The 10000-nt window shown below is 45.3% G+C and overlaps 1 protein-coding gene across 3 annotated transcripts in view; it reads left to right on the top strand.

Moving 5' to 3' along the window:
- The window catches only part of LOC122794036 (cyclin-dependent kinase-like 1), a 1692555-nt gene that overhangs the window by 775238 nt on the left and 907317 nt on the right, over positions 1-10000 (top strand). The gene's annotated exons all lie outside the window — the stretch shown is intronic.

Below are 10000 nucleotides of genomic sequence, written 5' to 3'. Positions count from 1 at the left end.
TGATAAGTCTGATCTGTAAGGCCATGGAGCATATTATTATGGACCTCATAAACAAGAACATAGGCAATCTCCAAGTACTTGACCCCACCCAGTACGGATTTGCCAAGGGCAGATCCTGCCTGTTGAACCTGGCTGACTTTTTAGAGACCATCACCAAGGTACTGGATGAGGGAAAGTCAGTATACACAGCTTACCTTGACTTGGCCAAAGCCTTTGACACAATCCCCCACTTGGGCGTCATCAAAAATTTAACAGAACTTGGTGTAAATCCCTATCTCATCAGGTTGGTGGCCAACCGGCTCACTGATAGGACCCACAAGATCAAAATAGGTGACACTACCTCCGATAGCAGACCTGTCACTAGTGGTGTTCCCCAGGGATCTATCCTGGGACCCCTATTGTTTGGCACCTACTTCTCAGAGGTCCAGGCAAAGACAAAAGCCCTGTGGCTGACCAAGTTTGCAGACAACTGTGAATTGGGTGCTGTCACTGACTCCCCAAATGATGTTAACATACTTCAAGAGGGTCTCACAGCAACAAATGACTGGTGCCAAAGTGATGGCGTTAAGTTAAATGCAAAAAAATATATTATCATAGCATTCGGGAAAAACACAACCCCTAATGATTACCACAAAGCGGCAACCCCCTAAGCACATAGCCTGTGGTGAGAGACCTGGGTACACAAGTTGACAACAATCTCACATTTGACCATCATGTAGCAGCAGTGGTCAGAAAAGCCTTTTACTTGGTTCATCTCATAAGTAAAGGGATTGCATCCAGAAAAAAAGGAGGTTATTACCTCTCTGTACACGTCCCTCATTAGGCCAATAATTGAGTACAATGCCCCATTTGGTATGTACCTCTCCAAACACCTGCACCAACTGGAAAGGCCACAGAAATACCTCACAAAGAGAATCCATAACCTCCAACACCTGTCCTATGTGGACAGGCTCAAATCACTATCACTCTACTCTGTATCATACAGATTGCTCAGAGTTGACCTGTGTCTCACCTACAAGGTAATCTCAGAACCTGCTGTACTAGAGATACTCCATATCTGTAAGTCTAACAACTCGCATAGTACCTGATCAAAAGGCTTAAATCTAATATGTGACATTAACAAAACCTGCAGGAGAGACAGGTTTGACTCCCAGTGGCTACCCTGTCTCTGGAATAGACTCCCCATACACGTCAAGTAAAGTATTTATTTATTTATTTATTTGTTTTACATTTGTTAATCGGGCTGGTCTATCTGGATACATATCCGTTTTCAGTAGAGGCCCGAGGAGAAAAGCTCCAATACACAATAGAAGTACATATTTAAATTGCAAGATTCAAAGTATTGTTACAACAAGAGAATACAGCTTACATATGCAGGAATGAAAATTTACATAGATGTTATATAAGACTAAAGGGCAGACAGGAAATTATACACAAAACATTGTCAGTAAGTTGCTGACCCTCTTCAAGTGCAACTTTGATGAGTTGTTGGGCAACCACAAATTTGTCCCAGGGGTTCCACCCACATCCCTCATTGACAGGGGTGACAGGTGCTGAGTGTGGTTTATTTTCTGGGGATAAACTCTTGGCTAGGCTTGCAAGGGCCCCAGAGCCATTAGCCTAGTAATCTCCTATGATCCTATGAACAGTGAGAGTCCAGTTGGCAGCAGTTTCTAATTTCCACATTGGGTTTGATGGCTGTTCATTAGCCTCTCATAAATTATATAAAGCTTTTTTACGAGGCACAATTCTTCTTAAACCCCCTTTTAAAGTTCCCACGCCACCCTGGGATCTTAATCTGGTACTGCAGTCCTAGATTCTTCCACCCTTTGAGTCTGACCATAATTGTGACCTTAACTTTTTCTGTTGGAAGAACTTGTTCCTAGTTGCCATCACTTCCACCAGATGAATTTTGGAAATTTAGGCCTTGTCGGTGAAACCTCCATATCTCATTTTTCATAAGGACAGAGTCTCCTTACGAACCAATGCATTCTTTTTGTCCAAGGTAGTATCACACATCAACATTAATTAATGTTTCGATTTACCAGTCTTCCCGAACTATTCCAACAAAGGAGAATATTTGATGTTAAGTTGTCTGTCTCGCCTTCGTTCTTGCTGGTTGGGATCTACTCGGCCATCTAATATAGCTTGAGAGCTGTTTACTGGCTCGAGGCTACCCCTTATCCCATGATGCTTAGTGATAGCTACCCAGATCTCATTTGCCGCTTCAGCTGCGAGGTGTCGTTTTTCTGGCTCAGGCTCGTATAAAGTTTTTTATAGAACATTCTTACTTTAGAAATCGTCCTTTTTCAGGTGTATTGATAACTTTTAGTCTTGTTTTTTCTGTTAGCTAGTGTTTAATTGTAGCATTCCTTCCCTTCCTTGTAGAACTCATTTAACTTAGAGAGTCCCCCCCCCCGTATTCTCTTCTTGTCAGGTTAGCCGTTTAGGTTAGAGGCTTTCCTTCTACCTTTCTTTCATAGGCTAGCCGTTTAAGTTAGAGGCTTTCCTATCTAAAAAAAAACAAAACACTTTAGCTTTAGTCTGCTGGTATAGTGTGTTTTTGTGTAGACTGTATTTTGCTTTGATAGCCATTGTTGTATTTCTGGTTTCCTTTTTCCAGGATGTCAAAGGAATCCAAAGTGTCTGGGTTCAAGAAGTGTGACTCATGCTGTCAGAAAATGTCTCTGACAGATGGGCACACTTCTTGCATCTATTGTTTAGGCGCCGTGCACATGCAGGACTCTTGTTCTATCTGCCATGCATTTAGCCCAAGAGTTCTGCAGGAGCATAAGAATAAGCTTATTCTTAGGGGTCTTTTAAAACCCCAGGATTCAACGGCCAAGACCTCTCAGCCTGTGAAATCCCCTAAATCTACCAAGCCGTCGTCTCCAAGTTCGGAGCCCTCCTTGGTTCAGACTCTACCTTCTACTTCAGTTCCGGCTGGCAGCGATAAGACTATCTCCCCGTCGGCTCCATCAGAAGCTTCGGAGCCTTCGCATAGCCACAAGAGGCTGAGGTCCCCTTCCTTGGAATCGATACATTCGGCTCCTCGGTCTCCCCTGCTTCAGAGCGAGTGCAGTCACAGATCTTCTCACTCCTCTCGGTCCTCTAGGCTGTCGGATCACGATGTGGAGAGAGTGGTCAGTAGGTTGCTAAAGTCGCAGGCACTTGCCAAGATGTTGTCCAGCCCTCCTGAGCAGGTGTCGGCTCCATCCACTTCTATTGATGTTCCTCCTCCGACTCCAGTGAATTTGGAGCCGGAGTTCGTTGGGGTTTGAGTAGTGGAACCGTCGGCTCCGATAACTTTATCTCCTTCGGTTCCATCATCGGCTCTGATCCCCTCGGTGGTGCTGTCTGTCGAGGGATCTGGGCGCCAGAGGTCCCTCGTCAGCTCCGCGGGGGCGAGTGGCATCGGACCCTTGTCCGACCCCATTCTCCCTCTTGGAGCTTCGGCGCAGGTGAGCTCAGCTCCTACATCGGCCACGGAGCCGTCTCCCTTGGTGCAGAGAAAGAATCCAATTTCCTCGGAACCGGAGCTTTCTCTGCATCGTGGCAGGGACGCCTTCGATGTCATGAGGAGTGTGCTGGCCACTGAATCAGCTCCACTATCGGCCCCACCGGCTCCGTCCCCTGTAGTGCCTGTGCCAGAGGGGGAACTGGAATCCCCTAGCCCCTAACGAGGATGAGTCTGTATTCCTGGATGCTTTTGGTTCCCGACCTTCCACCTCCTGGATTTCTCCGCATTTTGATCCACTTATGGCAGTGGTGGCTCGAAAGGCTTGGTCAGCTCCGGATACAGTGAAACCATCTCCGAGGAGACCTGGCAAGTTCATCACAGCACCCCATGATAAGCAGTTCCTTACCAAAGGTGTTCCTGTTGATGCCATGGTGGTAGTAGCAGCCACCAAAAAAAGAGTTAGCGGAGACCTCTTCATCTGTCCATCCTCCTAACAAGGAGTCTAGGACCATGGACAGATACGGGAAGCGAATGTTTGCTTCAGCGACCTTTTCTATGAGGTCACTGAACTACTTATGCCATTTTACCTGGCTTCATAGGGATCTCCTTAAAGAGCTCGGAGATACGCTTCAAGATCCATCAGCTGAAGGGGCTCAAGCTAAATTAGCTTCCCAGCTGATGACGCTTAATTCTGTAGTGAACTCCTCCATGAGGCTCATTTCCTATGCTGCCGATGGTGCAAATAGAGCCGCAGGTACGGGTGTGGCCCTTAGGAGGCATGCATGGATGCAGCTGTGTAATTTTGCAGAACCCTTTAGAGCATCATTCACCAACACCCCCTTTGGTTACTTTCATTTTGGACCACAGGTGAAGGACACTTTGACTAGGTGTGAGCAAGAAGGCAAGACTCTCTCTGCCGTGGGAGTCCGTTTTTCCACTCCTTCTATACCATAACCCAAGGGTCAGAAGAGTGGTAAAATGTGGTTCCGAAAATCCCAGGGAGCCACGCCTGACACACGTAGCGATTTTTCCTCCAGGGGCAGAGGGGGAAACAATAACAACAGACAACGCCGTCGTGGCAGTGGGGGTCCGCAGAACCAGGACAACAGAGAATCTTTCTCTGATAAGCCCTTTCAGCATCCCTGAATGGTTGCCCGACTGCCCGCCTCTGGAGGCAGTCGGGGGAAGACTTTCACTGTACCCAAAAGCCTGGCAAAATTTAACGCAAGACAGATGGGTACGGTCCATTATATCCGGAGGTTACAAAATTCCCTTCTGTCAACCCCCCTTACCGTCAAGGAAATCCCTTCCGGATGTTCCACCCAATCTAAGGGACCAAGCAGTAATAGAAGTTTCAAAACTGCTAGAAAAAAAGAGTCATCCAGGAAGTCCCGGCAGATCAGCACAAATCCGGAACTTACTCAAGGTTCTTTTTGGTACCAAAAAAGACAGGGGACTGGAGACCAGTTCTGGATCTCAGCAGACTAAACAGGTCTGTTCAAAGAACAATGTTTCGGATGGTCACGCTACAGTCCTTCTACCCTTTCTGGGTCAGGACAATTGGATGTGCTCGATAGATCTTCAGGATGCGTACTACCATATCAAAATGGACAGGCGCTCCAGGAGATGTCTTCGCTTCCGGCTGGGAGCCAGTCATTACCTGTTCAGAGCTCTGCCCTTTGGTCTTACCAAAGCCCCCAGGGTGTTCACCAAATGTATGGCAGTGGTCACGGCTCACCTGAGACGTCGAGGATTCCAGGTATTTCCATATCTAGACGACTGGCTCCTCACTGCTACTACCAGGCATCAACTTCTGCAAGCCAGGGACTACACAATCACAATCTGCTCCCAGCTAGGCATTACAATAAACTTCGAAAAATCTGCCTTGTTGCCCTGTCAATCTATCACCTATATAGGAGCAGACTTAGACACAAGGAACATGTCCACAAGGCTACCACCAGAAAGGGTGTCTACAATTCGCAAGCAAGTACAAATTCTAATGCAGAGCAAAAGAATCCAAGTCAGGTTCTTCCTTCAAACTCTGGGTTCTGTGGCAGCAGCAATTCTTCTAATTCCACTGGCCCGCTTTCACATGAGGATCTTTCAGTGGCTTCTGTTCACACAGTGATCTTTCCAACAGTTGCCCATGTCTCACATGATCATGATTACAGAAGCATGCAAAAGGCATCTTTCCTGGTGGATGGTCTCCCCACTAGTGACTCAGGGCAGACCCTTCATTCAGCCCCTCCGGTTGCTTCAGTGACCACAGACGCCTCCCTGATAAGGTGGGGGGGGGCATTATCAGGGCAGGACAGTCCAAGGCACTTGGCAGCCTCACGAGTACCATCTGCACATAAACGTCCTAGAAATGAGAGCCGTGCTCCTAGCGTTGCAAGCCCTTCAGGACTCTCTTCCTTCTGGGACCATTGCAATTCAAACGGACAACATGTCAGTGGTGTGGTACATCAACAAGCAGGGCGGAACCAGGTCCTACCCCCTGTGTCGAGAAGCACTCAGACTCTGGCAATGGGCGATTTCCTCCCAACGTTTTCTGATTGCGACGCACATCCCTGGGAGGTCCAACGTCATAGCGGACAGGCTCAGCAGAGCTATTCTCATGCCTCACGAGTGGTCTCTGAATCAGGAAGTTGCGGATCTTATCTTCCGCAAATGGGGACAGCCTTGCTGCGATCTTTTTGCCACCCCCTTCAACAGCAAATGTAGCAACTACTTCTCTCTTCTTCCGCTTCCAGGTCACTCACCCAGAGACGCTGTAGTCCACGATTGGCCTCAGGGACTTCTTTATGCCTTTCCTCCGTTTCCCCTGATTCCAAAACTTATACAGAAAGCAATATTGTTGGGCTGCAAAATGATCCTCATTGCCCCCTACTGGCCTCGACAGATATGGTTTCCTTTCCTGCACCATTACCTTCTCGATCAGCTCTGGACTCTGGATCCGATTCCAGATTTACTGATTCATCACTCAGGCGGGTTGCATCAATCCCTCCAAACACTCCAGCTCACAGCTTGGTTGCTCCACTTCCAACCTTAGCCAGGTTTCCCATCATTTCCCTGGCTGTACATGAGATCATTGTCTCCTCTCACAAGTCCACAACTAGAAAAACTTATGCTAGTAAATGGAAACGTTTTTCTTGTTGGGCAGAGGCTAGGAACGTAGATCCCTTTTCAGCCCCAGTCCACGAAATTCTGGAATTTCTAGCACAGCTTTTTCATTCCGGGTCTGCTTCTGCTACAATCAGGGTTCAATTAACAGCCATTTCTAATTTTCATGTTGGGTTGTCAAATTCAAACATTATGTCTCATAAGCTCTGTAAAGCTTCTTTAAGATGGACTACTCTCCTTAGACCTCCAGTGAGAGACCCCCGTCCTCCTTGAGACCTTAATTTGGTACTAACCTCCTTAGCTTTGTCCCCCTTTGAACCAGCAGCGTCCTGCTGCATTCAGTTTCTATCTTGGAAGACACTCTTTCTGGTAGCTATTACTTCAGCCAGACACATCTCTGAACTTCAGGCACTATGTGTTCGTCCTCCATACTTGGTTTTTCATAAGGACAGGGTTGCTCTGAGGACTAATCCTTCGTTTCTTCCGAAAGTCTGCTCAGAAAATAATTTAAACCAATCTATAGACCTTCCTGTGTTTTTCCCTAACTACACCAACAAGGCAGAGTACAAATTCCACCAATTGGACGTTCATAGACAATTGCGTTTTTACCTGCACAGGACTAAGGAAATAAGGAAGTCAGACCAACTATTCCTTTCCTATGCTCTAGGCAAACAAGGTCTCCCAATTTCCAAGGTGACCTTATCCAGGTGGTTGTCTCACACTATTACTTTCATTTATCAATTAAGAAACAAAGAGTTGCCTATTAAACCGAAAGGTCATTCTACTAGGGCCTTGGCCACCTCTGTAGCCTTCCAATCAAGGTTGCCCATGGATTCTATCTGTGCAGCTGCTACGTGGGCAAATCCTCATACCTTTATTTCTCATTACAAGCTAGATATGGTCTCCAGGAGCAGAGCTGACTTTGGTTCCACTGTTCTGAAGAGTCTGTTCCAATGAGCCGCCCAGAATTGTAGGTGCTAGGGACGCTGTCCCAACCAGCAAGAACGAAGGCGAGATAGACAACTTAATATAAAGAAGTTATGTACCTACCATAATGTTCCATGTTAGTTGTTTTCATCTCGCCTTCTTTCTTGCGTCCCACCCTCCGTCCCCCTGTCCTATTGGACCGATAGGAGTTTGGTTTCACTGGTTGAGTGTTCTCTGGTTTGTTTCCTGTACTGACTTAGAGAGTATGACAGGTATGCTCAACCTATTTGTTTGGACAGGTTTATTCTCTGGCTATGTCTGGGGTTAGCTATTTCAAACAAGATCTGGGTAGCTATCGCTAGGCATCATGGGATAAGGGGTAGCCTTGAGCCAGTAAACAGCTCTCGAGCTATAGAAGATGGCCGAGTCAGAGCAGAGGATCTGCTCCGATCCCAACCAGCAAGAAAGAAGGCGAGATGAAGACAACTAACATGGAACGTTATGGTAGGTACATAACTTTTTTTTACGTGCTAGATGTGCATAGACAATTACATTTCTATCTTCATGGACAAAAGATATCAGAATGACTGATCAATTGTTTGTATCCTTTACTGATTTGAAATTGGGCTCACCTGTATCTAAAGTCGCCGTAGCTAAATGGCTTACTGTCTGAATTTCTTTTTATTTACAGCAAGTCCGGGTATGACTTTGCCTTACAAAGTATGGGCTCATTCTACCAGAGCTGTAGCTGCCTCTTCAGTTTTCCACTCAGGAACTTCCATGGATGATATTTGTTCAGCATCAACTTGGGCTTCCCCTCACATTTTTATCTGTCATTATAAGCTGGATCTGGTGTCCAGAGGTAGAGCATCTTTCAGCTAAAGTAGAGCATCTTTCAGCTCAACGGTGCTCAGAAATATCCTTCCTTGAATCTACCCAGGATTTTAAGTAGCTGGGGACTCTGTCCCATCATTTGAGGATGGAATGAAAAGTGACGTCATCAGATAAAAAAAGTTATGTACTTACCATAACATTCCATCTGTGTTGTCTATTTTCATTGCTCCTTGACTCCCCCCTCACCAACCCCCAACCTTTTTTAGGTTTACTCTAGAAGAGCGAGCAGATATAACAATTTTATTACATCTTTCAAACATTACCAGCTCCAGATGTGGCATTGCCTCTTTTTTTTCTCTCTCTCTCTTTGTCTGAATTGTATGCATGTATGTATAAAGTTGTAAGAGTATGTCTTTATTGCTTGCAAACAAAACCTGAGGTAATGGGGAGGATGCATTGTGGGTAAGGGAGAAGCTCGAGAGTTCTAGGTTGCCACAAGCTTTTACAGCAGCCAAGACAAATCTGATGCCTCGGATCCAAACCCATCAGTTGAGGAGGAAAGAAAACAGGCAACACAGACTGAACGTCATGGTAAGTGCATATTTTTTTATATTAGAAAATGGAAAAGGTTTTCTAGTTGGTGCCAACAACATGACCAGCACCAATTCAGGGCTAGTTGTTCTCTGGTTTACAATATTTGTGTGAGTTACTATCCTGTGGCCTTTCTTTTTCATCTATCAAGGTTCATTTATTGGCCATTTCAGCATGTTTGCCCATGGATACTCCTCTTTCAAAGCAGTCCCATGTCAAAATGTTCTTGAAAGAGGGTTTGCATAAGAGGCCTCCAAGGAAACCAGTGGCCCCTCCTTGTGATCATAACTTTGTGTTGGAGAAACTAACGCTTGTTCCATTTGGGCCAGCTAATCTTGTCCGACTTGAGGTTCTTAACATGGAAAACAGTTTTATTAATTGCTGCAACTTCTGCAAGAAGGGTATCTAGGTTGCATGCTCTTATGATGAGTCAGCCCTACCTCATTTTCCTCAAGGACAAGGTTTCTTTGAGAACTAATCATTCTTTTATGCCTAAAGTGTTATCAGTTTGCTTTAAGTTAAGCTATCCATCCCCCATTTACTTTGCTGCATAATAATGTTGGTTTGAGGGACACCTTGGTTTAGATCAGATTAGTTTTGATTAATATGTTGCTGTAGACTGTGATGGGTTATGCATGGTCTTTGTTGAATTAAAGTAGCCTGAAACAAAGCACATTCATCCTGTACTTTGTTGCCTGCCATAGACTCATATAGCACACTCTGAAAGTAACTCTGAAAGTAACAGTGGAAAATCCATTAACAGAACTCTGCAGTTCGTCTGCACAGATGATCTTGTATCTTTATTCTTCCTATGGCAAATTTGTTATTAAGAAGAATAAAGAGTTGATTAAAACATTTTAAAAAGTTTAATCATTATTGCAGTGAAGCTAAAACAAAAGAAGCTTCTGTTCCACGGTGAAAGGGATATTGTTTCTATTTGTATAATTCCTTTCAGAGAACAGCTAGTCCAAAGGTATCACTTTTCCTTTTACATTATGCATTTGATGTTGTAATGTAGCACATGTGAAACATTTCTGAAAAGCTGGCAGCAGTAATACTCCTTGA

The sequence above is a fragment of the Protopterus annectens genome, chromosome 1.part0, assembly GCF_019279795.1.
Source record: "Protopterus annectens isolate FY-2018-M chromosome 1.part0, PAN1.0, whole genome shotgun sequence".
Taxonomy (NCBI): Eukaryota; Metazoa; Chordata; order Ceratodontiformes; family Protopteridae; genus Protopterus; species Protopterus annectens.
Note: the sequence above shows the minus strand (reverse complement) of the source record. Positions and strands in the feature narration are given on the sequence as shown.